Raw genomic sequence first — 13,739 nt, forward strand, 5'->3', positions numbered from 1 at the left:
GGTTGTGCAAGCATTAATCTTTATGAATATTCCCACCAGCACTGTCCTCCCATACAGAGTTTCTTCCTTCAAAGGCACCCAAGTGATACATTGTGATACATTTACACATCAAAAAACTAAACCACTCACAACAGTAAAATCTAAATGTCATGGACTCAGGTTTTTTTTTTTTTTTTTAGAATATATTGATAATTTAGATATCAGTTTTAGAAGACAACGTCCATATTTTTCTTACAGAGGCACGCAATAGAGACCAGAAAATGTGGCTTCTATTTCTAAGTCTCCCTGACTTGCCCCAAGAGCTCTTAGCAATTTGCTTGTGTCATATTCCATCTTGCAGGTAGGAAGCTGATGTACAGAGTGGGGGGACTTTGCTCCAGCCAGTTCTGCCTCGCCAAGGAAGATTGTTCCTCCTTGGTCTCAGCAACTGCCCCTCCAGCATCTACTGGTGTGTGACTGAGAGCTGCTTTTCAATGCTGCTGTGACAGAAGTACCCTGAGGTCTCATCTGTGGTTAAATCCAGTGTAAAAGTATTGGTGAAACCTGTTGATTTGTGGTGTTCTGGGCTTGCAAGTCTGTCAGGCTGTGTGTGGTTGGAGAGTTTTGTAATTGTGCAGACAGAAGAACAGGCTTTCTTCCTACTTAGCTTCAATACAGGAGTTATGGTTGCTATCACAGTGTGATTAAGTGCTGCAGAAATACATAAAAATCCTTGTTTGGCTGTTGTGTGAGGATGGCAGTGATTCCCTATCAAAAGGGAAAGAGAGGAAACAGATATTTTGCAAAAGCACCTTTCCATGGCTTTTCATCTTGATTCCATAGCTCTTCTAGGAAGTACAGACATTCCTTAACATGGAAATAATCTTGTCCTCTGCCTGTCCCTGCTCATTGCAAGCCCAAATAGATCATACCAGATCCACCACACCCACAGAAAATATATGGTGGAGGACCTGTGAAGTGCTAGAGAGAGATTTCCAGCAGTAATCAGAAGTGGTCAGTACAACTGAGAACCATCTTTGGTGCTGTTGTTTGGTTGTGGAGGTTTTTTTAAAGGCGTGGATTCAATTTCAAATGAACTGAGAAGTCATCCCAAAGACTCTGGGCTTCTGTACTTGAGGTAGTGTGAGATGTTCCATGAAGTCTCCTCAGCCTGTTTCTTGGGCTTAGTGCTCTCACCTAAGTTCATCCACTTGCACACGTGCAGCTTTTGAGCTGTCATTACCCCATGAGATAAACTGAATGTGCTCTAGGTTGGACTGTGGAATATGAGCCCTGCAGCTCAGAATCAGGATGGCTACTGGCTTGCCTGAGATCTGAACTTCTTGCAGATAGTTTGTGGTTCCTGACTGTGTAAATAATGTGAAGCTGGCTAGAAGTGGGTGTGGTGCACAGGATATTCTCCCCCAACCCATGAAATGGCTTAAAGAAAAACTACATTCAGGGAGTGTAAGTGGAAACGTCACCCTATGAGTCTGCCCAGCTTTCATGTTCCTAAAGCTGTGGAAAAAGCTTCCATTCGTAGTAACAGGAATACAGGAGAGCTAGGAAAAACTTGCAGACCAGAGAAGCTATTTCATTCGTCCTTGGGATGGACTTTGTTAGAAGAGAATTTCAGATGTCAGCAGGGATTTGTGCTAGACCAGGGGTAGTGTGGGTAGCTGTGTTCAGTGAGAAATAGGATAGCTGCTCTGGGCTTAGTCATTTGTGTTTAACTGGCACAATGCTAAAAAGTGAGGAATGAATTTAGCTGATCTTCAATTCAAATGTGTGTCCTGGGAAGTGCAAATACAAGTTGATCCACCATGGCTTGCTGAAGTCAGTGAAAGTTCCTAAAACTGATGAGTTTAGACAGGCATTCATGAATGATGTAGTCTGCAAAACCTATTCGTTTGTGCACAGAAGAGAAGCGACCCTGTTTTGGGAAAATAATAAAATTACTGTTGTTGCTGCTGCTTTCAACATGCAATTTTGGGACTGTTTATTAGGACAGTCCCAGTCTTCCACATAAGAGTTGGCTTCTGGATGATCTCAGCATTTTAAGTACAAATAGTTATCTCTGTGAAGGGCCAGGCTTGTGCTAGGGAAGATATTGTACAGACTCGTGTTAATCTCTTCAGTTAAGATAGCTGGGAGAGAACAGTGGCAGGACACAGGGTGTGACAAGCAGGACACTGACTGTGAAGGCTGCTAGTGTTGACTCTGGGTAGAGCTGTGAGCAGCATGGTTTGTCTTATCACAAAGTGCAGGGTGTTCTGGATAGATCCCCCTCAGCAAGTGGGGGCAAATCTGAGCCCTCATTCCCCATGGCAGAGCAGGAACTGGCAGTAGAGGACAGGCATGTCCCTTTTGTCCCCTCCACAGCCACTCCAGGCTCTGGTTATCAGAAGCATTTTTCAGCAGGATGCACACATCCATCTTTCACTTGTGCTTGGCCTGTAACCAAATTAAGTTTTCCTTTGACATTGGAAGTTAAACCTGTTTGCAATGGGACCAGCTCCTGCTAGCATCCAAAGTGTTTGGGAAGTTTTCATGCAAAAATTGCTGCAGGGCTGCCAGTGCATTTTGCCAAGCGCTGCAAGCCTCATGCCTTATCTGTTTCATCACTCAAGCTGGCCATGTTCCTGGAGGTATCATAAGCTGAGCTGTTGAGCAAGGTCCTCCTCACAGAGCTCCCTGGGATGCCCCTCTGTCCCTTGGACCTTGCTCCTTCCAAGTTTCATAAGCAGGGGGAATCTGAGAGACTTTTGTGCTATAGATAAGGGTTAGGAAGGGAAGGAGAAGGAAGCAGCAGCAAGAGGGGGGAGGAGGGGGTCCATAATTCATTTGAAGTGGTTCTCAGCAGGCAGTGTTTCCATGAAAGCACCTCTCTGACTTCCCCCAGGAATACACAGCTTTTGGGGGAGGATGGCAGGAGGGCTTGCACTCCTTTTGCTCCTCCCAAATGTTGAAGTGACTTTCTACCACTGGCTTAGGCCAGGTAAGGAAAAACCACAGAGGACTCCAGGCACAATACACACTGTAACATCTTAATCAATTTCCCCTTCCCCCTCTTTCAAAAAAATACTTGCCTGCAAGGGCCTGTACTATTTTTTCCTTTGTTGGCACAGGAGCCATGAGTAAGGAGATGATGGTAGAAGCTCTTTTTGTGTCTGTATAATAACTTATGACTCTCTTACTCAGCTAATTAAAACCAAAACCCCTCCAGCCACCCTGAAAAATGTAAATAACATTAAAACATTGTTCTGTGGTATAACCAGCACCCAAGTTACAAAAAGACTGTTATGAAACAGGACTTTGCTTGTGAAGAAGTGGATGGCTGCAAATCAAGTGAGTACCAGGCTTTCTTCATGAAAGGATTAAGCTGGAGACAGACAGAAGTGTGTACAATTAAAAATGCATGAAATTCAGAAGGCAAACAGCTGGCAGGGACCAAAGCACCCTGAACACCTTTGCATTGTGCTTTGCCCATCTCTGGAGTTAGCACAGATATACAGGGTGTGGGATATGCAGTGAAACAAGATTTCTCCAAGGGCATTGTGTTCTTAGCACAAGTAGCAAGGTAATAGGAAGACAAAACACATGAAAGCAGAAGAAAAAAGTTTTGATGAGACAGGACAGTGTTCTTAAATCTCTGTCTAAATGCACAATGCCTGTTCAATAGCAGATCTGCTGTAAGTAAAATAAAGGGGGAAAACCCATGAAGGTGAAGCCAGGAATAAAGTCAGGTCCAATATTAGGACTCAGCTCTTGTGTATTCACATTTACATCAAAATCCAAGCGTGTTTCATTCACAGAATGAACCCTTGGTGCAAAAGCGAGTGAGTGAAACTCCTTTCTTGTTCTTTGCACTTGATAAAGGTGCTATGGAACAGTCCTGATTTAATTCTTTAGCTGTGGCAATGCCAGACTCGCTTGAAAGAATTTGATCTAACTTTTGAGCACTCTGATCTGAATATACAAAACCTCTAAAGGTAACTAAATGAAGAGCTCTGGGATTGCAAGAGTACATAAAGCCGAGTGCATATTGTAGCCTTGCAAAGCATGAACCATCCTAAATACCTGTTTCTTGAAATCTGGAGATGTTTGGAGAGGTGCTTTTGCTTTAATAGAGAAACAAAGCCTTTCCCATTCACTAAAAGGTCCTGCCACCACTGTTATAATACAGTTGGCAGGGCTTTGGAAACAATTCAATAAAGGGCTTGCCAAAGTTCCAGATGAGAACAAATGTTGGAAAATGTATTTTCTTTGCATTGTGTAGGAGTTAATCTCATTCTATAATCTCAGTTTAGGTTACTTGTCCCAAAGAATCAGATCCACAGACACAAATATCCCACTGAGCCAATGTTTGCCATCTTGCAAAGCAGACTAAGATCAAAATATAACTGTACCCTTGGTCAAATCAAAAATCACAGTTCCTCTCCTGTTTTAGTTTTGGGAAAAGGTTCTGTCTCTGTGTCTAGTGGAAAATTTTGTTCTAAGATGTTGCATTATGTCAGAATCCAGTCTTGTTTAGTACCCAGAATTTGCACAGCTAACATGGGTCCATACAGAAGAAGCTTCTCTTGCACTTACAAGCTGCACCGTCTGGAAGAAATTATCAGGTAGTAGTTACCAGTTGGATTTATTCTATCACTCTCACTTTCTGTCTCACCCTGAGAATCCTGTGTTAGTGAGCAGTAGGAGATGTTAAAGCTGACAAGTTTTTTATGATCTTCCTACTAAGGTTCACCCGATACAATCTAGATCAGGTGGTTTTTATCCAGTCAGAACAGTCTCCAATTCCTGAACGGAGAATAACTGGAGTATGCTTGGCTGGCTCTGCACTAGAACCAGTCTGCACATCCAGGTACTGCTTCCTTCTGCCTTCCAAAAGCTAAACCCTGTTGCCTTTAGCCCCTTAGATGTGGTCATGCTGGTCAGAGTCACCTCACAACCTGAGAACAAGGGATGGTCTCTGTGCCAGCCCCAGCTTTCTGGTAAGAGACTAGATAGTTTCTTAGCTGGACACAATGATGTAGTTATTTTCCCAGGACAGAAGACTCCACTCTGTTTCTCACGCCATGTGTGGCCCTGTGTCTCAAAATTTTGAGACACCTGTGTGGAACGGATGCTGTTGCTTGATGAACACTTTGGACGGTTCTTTGTTGTAAGATCATTTTATGGTACATGTACTTTGCAACTGGCTAATGCTGAGTAATATTTCTAATTACCTGTGACTGGTGTTATGGGCATTATTGATCCTACTTGAGAGAAACATGAGTTTTCCAGCAACAAGTTATTGACTCCCTCAAAGAAATTAGTTACTCTCATTTCCTGTTTAAGGAGAGGGAAGCGCCCGGACCACAACCAGAACAGGTGGGTTTTATAAGCAGAGAACTAGCACTGAAGGGAACATATGATGCTTCTTCATTAGGTTTTTGGATGTTTTCAAGTCTAAAGCTGTCACTGCCCACCACATCAGACTAACTCCTTAGCAGAGTTTCCCCAATTGACTGCACTCCCCCAACTCAGCCTAAGTTTCTCAGAGGAATGTAGTTAAGACGCTACAGCCAGCTACTCTGTGTTTTTGCAAGGGCTGTATGTGAATTTCACACAGGCAGATGCTTTACCAACCATTACAGACTTGGTGAATGGAAAATGAGTAACTCCTGCCTCTAAGTGGTCCTGGGTATTTTAGAGAATGACTTGCCTGACTGCAGCTACCTGTTGGAAGGGGGAATCTGAGTCTTCCTCTGTGCATGTAAAGCATTAAAAACAGTGGAGCAGGAAGCAGTGATGATGGTAAATTACACAAACCTAGCAGGGAGGGGTGCTGTTGCAGAGCAGAAGCTGGCCAGCATGAAAACACACCAAAATGCTTGGAAGGAAATAGTTGTGCAAGCACTATGAGTCCCAGAAGGTGGGATGGATGTAGAAACCAGCACAGGAACATCCCAGCCTTAAGGCAAGGAGCATTGGGAATCTGGGACCGTGGCCATGGAGGGGACTGTAACAGCACAGAGGTTGCAAACCCACACAGTGTCAATCAGAGCTCAGGGCTCTTGCTATGGGCAGGGGCACCTGTGCAGGGGGTTTCAAGGCAAGGGTGCTGTGGCACTGACCTGTTTCACTCAGTCCCCAAGAAGCTGATTCTGGCACACTCTGCCTGCACCAGGTTCAAATCCTGATATTTTGCTCTGTATAGGGACAGATAAATAGGTGCCACTGACTTGAAGTTGACTTCTGAGTTTAGCCATTGGTATCTGTCTCCCACGACACCCTAAAAATGTTGTTTCCAGTGCCCCAGTCAGTATCTACATGCTGACTCAGTGTAAGGAGCATGCTGGGAGCCCATTTACCACAGCTTATAAAAGAGGCTTTAAAGGGCTGTTGCTGCCTTAAAGAATGGCACAAACAAAACTCCTCCTGTTCTGCAGACCTTCTATGAATGGCTACTTATTCTAATTTCCCACAGGATAGTTTTTATAAGAGGGTAAGTTTGGCCTGAGTGCGAAAGTGAGAAGCATTTGAACACTTAGACACACGAGTGGGAAAGACCTGGACATTCCCACCTCACACACATCTGCTGGATGGGCAGCCTTGCTCTTGAGGGTGGCAGCTGTGTCCCTCCTTGCCTTTTTTTTCGTGTGGCTGAATTGTCAGCTTGAGGATCTAGAAGTAGAGGGAACACCCCTCTGGCCAGACCTGCTGTCTGGGGTCTGTCTGGGACTGTGGCTCGTACAAGATGGCACAGATGAAATTACCTGGGACCTCAGACTGTTTTGCTCACTATGAAGCAGTTGGTCCAAGCAGGAGGGATTTAGCCCCTGTTCAAACTTTTTTTTTTTTTTTTTTTTTTTTCTACATGGTGTGAATGGGATGTTTGTGATTCCCCAATCCACTCTGAGTGGAGTACTGAGCCCTGACATATGCAGGGTAAAGAAGGATAAGCACAAGAGGTCACTTCCAAAGCTATCCAGTTTTCCCACTTTCCTCGTACAGATAATGCAAATCAACCAGTAAAATTGCTCTTGCTTTTGAAACCTTGAATTAGGACTGGTTCAGCCACTGCTAAGGGTAGTCATCCTGACAAGAAGAGTCAGTCAGTTCAGCTATGGATAGAGATTTGTTTTGACAGCATGTTGAAAATAGCACCTCAGAAACCACACTGGTGGTTTTAGAAAGGGCAGTTTTTGGAATGTTTCTGACCAGCCAGCTTGTTACTCTGTAAATAGCAATCACTTTGTTTAGCTGTTTTTCAGAAAGTGCCCATGCCTGGAGGACAATGCCGTCCCAGGGCACCTCCTCACAGCCTGGTCATCCCTGCAGGCTGCTCTTCTCCAGCCAATCCTGGGGATGCCTTTGCTCAAGGAGCCACTCTCACATGCCCCAGGGTGCTGCTTCCTGAGCCCCCTGCATGCCCAGGTGAGCTCAGTCAGTCCAAGCTGCAGTGTTTCCCCTCCCACAGCTCCTCATCAGCCATAACCCTCGCAGACAGACCCAGTCACATCCTACTGATGCCTCAGGTTTTTGCTTTTATATTTTTCAGATTCTGCACTGCTTTGGTGTGTACTTCTTGAGCTTCATATTAGGGAATAGTAAGCTTTCTTCACAGAGTAAGGAGACAAAACAGTTCTTTCTCTAGCTGGGGATCAAGGACAAATGATCCAAATTTCAGGCCCAAGAGCATAAGCAGTGGGTAGACAAAGAAAAATAAGAAGGATGGGACTTCATGGGCTAAAGCTGTAATTGGACAATTAACTCCAATATGCTAATGGACCAGAACTTATAAAAATGAGAGACCTCATGACCGGTTGTCTATTTTGTGTCCATTTTGGGTTCATCTTGGGTGTAGCCCTGGCTGGGGTCTTGTGCTGCCCAAGGTGTATCCATTGAGTCCTTCTAATAAACACTGACTTTATTCTTTAACCCATCTAGCCTCTGTTCTAGGTCAGCCTTCACAAGGCATCACTACTGACTGAGAAAGAGACAGAAAGCTCCAGCTGTGGCTTTAGCCAAAGAAACTTCTTTGGGAGGTAAAAGGTATGTGGTGTAGAAGTCCTAGATTCTCCTGATCCAAAACTCACCCTCTACTTTCTGAGAGGCTTCTTACATTTTTCCTGGAGGTGGAAATGAGTTGAAAAATACTCTGAGCCTGCAGGGCAGTACCCTCTAGCATCCCTTCTCTTCTACATGCAAATAGAATAGGTCCTCGAGTCTTTGGTGATCTCTGCATCACGGGGACAGTGAAGGCAGAGGAACGGGGACAGTGAAGGCAGAGGAACTTTCCCTCTGGCCCTGAGATGTCTGTCAGATCACTCTGGGCCCGTGGAGCACAGGGTCATGCTGCACACAGGCTCTGTGGCTCAGGCTCTGCCCTGGAGGCAACATCTGGGTCCCTTGACTTCTCTGTACGCTGTGATTTGCAATACGAACCGGCTGTCAGACCTGAGGGACCTCACCAAGGTCACATGTGTATCCTGGTTTGGGTTTGTTTGTTTTTTATCACCCTGCAGAGTTCATTCCTGACTATGAACACCCATTATGGGGCCTGACTTGCTTTTGGGGATCCCCGTGATCAAATTTTTTCGAATTTTGCCTGAAGCTTGCCCATCCTGCTTCTGCCCTCTCCTTATCTACATAGCTTTGTGAGTGAATACTTCCTCCTGGAAAGCTTCTCACCTTTTCTTATCTTCTTTTCACTTTCAGAGTGGGATGCCTCTGCCCTGAGGAAGGGGGATGTATCCTGCTGCCTCCTCCCTTTGTGCTGCATTCTCCCTGCCTGCTCTTTTCCTCCACCTGCCCTTGGCTTGTTTTTCAGAGGATATTGAGCTTCAAATTTGGTTGATTTGTTGCAGTCCAATTAACTGATTCAATCCAATTAAGCTATCTGAAGTTATCTCTGTAATGTGGTGGCTTTGTTAGTCAACTCCATTCCCTCCAACCCTTGCAAAAATGTTTGTCTCCAGCTCCTCCCTCCAGATTTTGGCAGTAGATTTCCCTTTGGTTCTTGGCTGTTTGATCAAAGCTTGTGATCCGGACTGCAGATTCTGCACATTTCCGGCAAGGACCAGCTCCTCCAGCTGCCTCCTTTCCTTGGTTAGCCAAGTCTGCCCACAGCTCTTTTTCCTCACCAGAAGACTTGCAATTACTGTGTCGGCCTTTGACAGCTTGGCAAGAAGGTCAGCAATGCTTCATCTCCTCATGAGACTTGTCACTTGTACCTGAGCCTGGAGAGCTATCACCATCCTCTGCCTTGCTTTGGCTGAGTGAGAACTGCCCACAGAGACATATTCTTGCCATCGTTTCTTTGGCTTTCTGCAGTCTAAGCCTGAAATCTGAAATTCTGACACCTCCTCGAAGTACCTTTTTTCCTTCCATTCTGCCTGCTGGTACTGTAATGTAAGTAGTATCACCGAGGATAAACCTTTCTGAAGAAAGAATGGGGGATGTTTTAACCTGGAAAAAACTGCCTCAGGTTTCTTGTTTTTATTTAGCAGAGTACCTTACACCTGTAAGAAAACCTTTCCTGACAGGTCCTCTGGATGCTCCCAGCAGAGGATTTTGGGGATCAGCCATTTCAGACAAAAACCAATTTGCTTCCCTAGCTGTTTCCATTCCCAAGCATTCCTATTCACCTTCTTGATTCCTGCTGAGAAAGAGGTCAAGATAAAAAGCTTGTCACACCAAAGCATTGCTTCCTAGACAGCATGGATGCTCACCCAACTACCTGGACCTAGCCTTGCTTTTCATTTCCTCTCAGCCAGCTGTGTCTGTGTTCAGGGCCATGCAGTAGAAAATAGGATTAAGGAGATGGATGTACCTGGTCAGGAATCTTAGGTTCAGGAAGAAATTTCAAAGAGCAAATTGTGCCCCCTAAGTGATCCCACCTGAGATCAAGCCTACACAGCACTCTCCAAAGGAGCTATCAACTTCCTCTTCCCTAAAGATTACTCTGAAATCATCAGGATAAAATCCAGAACTGCTCCCCACTGGAGCAGATGGGAAAGATGGGGGGCTCTGTTCAGAGGAGGAATATCTTTTGGGTTTCCATACACGGTCTCTGCTTTCAGAACTGCCCCAAATGACAGGATGAGGGGAGGGTAACTTTATTGACAGGAAGCAGCCTGGCAGGCAGAGAGGGCTGATCTTCTTAATGGTGTCTTCAAATCGCCTTAATATAAATCCCCATAGAATAGTCTTACTGGCTTTAATAGGTATGAAAGCAATAGTGCTGCAAAGAAACCAACAGTGCTTGAGAGGCTGCATTTAAGGTGTTTAACCAGCAATAAAAAATGGTCATTTTGCTCTAGAATTTGAGGAATCCGTAAGAATTTAAGAGAATTATCTTCCTCTTAAGGAATTTGAAATGTCAATTTAAAACATTTCAGAAAGGTTATTATTCTCTGTTAAGCCCTAATGGATTTCTTAGGCTGGGCTATAAATGATCTGCCTTGTTCCTTGGAGTAAGCCAGTTCAGGGTCCTGTCTCTCTGAGCCTCATAGCTTGAATACTTCATTCTGGAAGCATGAATATCATAATATCAATTTTGATTATCATCAAACTTTGCTGTAATTTTTTGTAGCCATCTGTTATTTGGCCTAGAACATAAAATGGTGAAAATCCCTTTTCTTTTTTAACCTGCTTGCTCAGAACTACCAGTTTTTAGAGCACTTGTGCCTTCAAAAAATTAGCATGATGCTACTTACATGGGTAACTGGTGAAAGCAGAAGCTAAAGAACTCATTTGTTGATGGTATCTTGCTCTGAAATTGTACTCCTTGGCAAAACCTTATTTACAACTCTTTCAGCACTTCCCCCCCCCCCCCTTAAAAAAACTCCTGGTAATTTTTTTGAAAATCTTTTGGCCAATCACTAAGCCAAGAAAGTAAATTTTCAAATTACTCAAGTTACAAAAAAGAATTTTACAATTTGAAACAGGAACAGTGGCCTGGGTTTTTTCTTGACAGCTGCTCTTCACCTAAAAACAAGTAGCCTATTTGTGTTTACTTATTCATTAATATTGAAAAATAGCACAGTGGGATCAGATGTCTTGTCTGGCAAATGCCCTACTTTTTCTCTATGTTAGCACTTCTCCCTCATCATCGATACATTTATGTTTTAAAAGCCCTCATGGTTCACTTTATTATTATTACTATTGATATAATTTAGCTTCCCAGATAAAATAATTAAGAGTCCAGGCAGGGAAGGTACCAGTTTAACTGGAACACAGCAACAGTCCAATTAGTTTCCAGATGCACTCTTAAAGTAAATGTTTTTTAGAACTGATCTGGATGAAGATAAATCCTCATAAAGCTCATATTCAAGGTCACCTGGGATCTCTGTGAAATCCCACATTCCTCCTTTATAGCAAGCTCTGAGTGGAAAGGAAGATGCTTGATTTTTTAAAACAGAACCTTGTGAAATAAGGCTTTACCTGTAGTGTAAGGATGCATGCATTGTTTCAGATATCTACATTTTCCAAATTAAACTTCCCAGATTTGTCCCAAGTTGGAGGTTATTTTTCATCACCCTCTTTCCAAACAGTGAGGTCAGACAAGGTGTCCCTCTGATGCTGTGGAGAGCACACATGGCTTGCTCGAAGGGAAGGGGCTAGGGAAACCTTGGTGATGATCATCAGGTATTTGAGTGCCTTTTATTTATTTGCAAGCTGGCTATCAGCCAAAAATGAAAACTCAAACCACTGTTGAGTTACCAGCATAGCCCTGAAATATCATCAGCAAACACTTCAGGGGAACCAGAGATGTTTCAGAAATGAATGTTGGATCATGTTTTTCATTTCTGTGTTGCCATTTGGAATTCTGTGGATAGAAGGGGTGTTTTTTTCCTCTGAGAGGACAGGAATGACAGACCTGTTCACAGGCTGATCAGCACCAAATTTGGAAATTCAAATTCTCCCCAGGTTACAGCAACACCTGTCCTCACGAGATTTGGAGTGGAAGGGCACAAAGTTGTGAAATAAATACCAGAGAAGTTGTCCTGACCCTGGTTTGTTTGCAATCAAAGCCCACCCTGAGATGTTCTGTGAATGCTCAGCAGGATGGTAATGAGGGCAGCAATTGATTGGCGCCAAGAGATCCATTTTGTTCCATTGGGTTCTGCTTGATATCTTAGGGAATTCTCCTTGGAAAAGTAATTTCATTGTCACTTGGGATTTAAATGCTATACTAGATGGTGTTGGACTAAAAGGAATGTCACCAAGCGGCCTTGAGAAGTGTGCTAGAACAAAGAAATGAGAAAATCTGGGAGAAACACTTCTTCCAATCAAAAAGAAAGAGGCAGATGAAATCAAACACATTGTATGTAAACAAAATTTGCTAAGTGCTGGTAGAGTTTCCTAGACCAGTTAAAAGCAGTAAAATTATAGAAATATTTGGAGAAATTATTCAACATTACATACATCTGTGGCTCACAAGTTGAATATTATTTGGTTTAGCTGTGTCTGGAAGAAAGCCCTGGTAGCAGATGCAGCACTCTTTGATCATTCAACAGGAGCCCCCCAAAACTCAAATGACAACCTGGAGGGTTCCTTGGGTGGTGTTCTCCTGTGCTTTGTGCCCAAAGTGATTGGATTGGCAGCACTGAGGAAGGAGATGGGGTAGTATTACCATGGATTTACAAGCAAGTAGAGAAGATGTAAGATCCTCAGACAAAGGTAAGGAAAAGTATCTTGTCCAACTCTGAAAATTCCCAGAGCTTAGCTAGTCTAGTTGTTGGAAGCAAAAGGATAATTTCAGCAAAAGTTCTTGGTGAGTTGTTAAATCAGGATTAGTCTGAAACGGTCACTGTAATGAAAAAAAAATTGTTATAGAAATATTCATTGGCATTATTTCAGTGTTTTAGAGTATTCAACAACACCTGCATGTGGTGCCTGAACTGCAGTTGATTCTGTGGGAACTTTTAAACTTTTAAGTAGTTCAAAAGAAGGGAATCCTTATTTGGGCTCGGTTTGAGTGGCAGCCTGGGAGGGAGTAGCTCGCAGCTTTATTGCAGTCACGGGCTGTAATGGTGCTAAGTCATAACTCCTTAGGTGTTACCTTGTATATCACATGCTAATTCGTCTGACACAGTTCTCAAAGAAAATCTATTTCAACATAACCTGCCAGCCGCCTCGTGAAGCAGCTCTTCCAAAATTGCACAAAAGACCCTGAACCCAAAGGCTGAGATGACGCAACTTTTTAATTCACTCATTGTGACGCTGCAGGAAAAATTACATAAGCCACTGATGACTTTTAAAGCACTTTAGAAAACGAACGTTAAAATTAACCCGGAGCGGGAAAAAAACTCTTTCCGTGTTCCCTGCGACGCGCCCCCCGCGAGGTTCGGTGCGGAGAGGCAGCGATGGCCACAAACACCGCTAGGTGCGGTGGGGATGGGACGCGCCGCGCTGGGAGGGGCGGCGTGTCACCGGCGTGTCACCGGCGTGTCACCGGGGGTGGCAGGGTCGTGTTGCGGGGCTGTGTTTGCGGCGATGTTCGGGGCTGTGTTTGCGGGGCTGGGCTATGTTTGTGGTGATTTTCGTGGCTGTGCTTGCGGTGATGTTTGGGGCTGTGTTTGTGGTGATGTTTTGGGACAGTGTTTACGGGGCGGTGCTCTGAGTTTGCAGTGATGTTTGGGGCTGTGTTTGCGGGGCTGGGCTGTGTTGCGGTGATGTTTGGGCTGTGTTGCTGTGATGTTGGGGCTGTGTTTGCGGGTCTGGGCTGTGTTGCTGTGATGTTGGGGCTGTGTTTGCGGGGCTGG

This window comes from Lonchura striata, chromosome 5, assembly GCF_046129695.1.
Source record: "Lonchura striata isolate bLonStr1 chromosome 5, bLonStr1.mat, whole genome shotgun sequence".
Taxonomy (NCBI): Eukaryota; Metazoa; Chordata; class Aves; order Passeriformes; family Estrildidae; genus Lonchura; species Lonchura striata.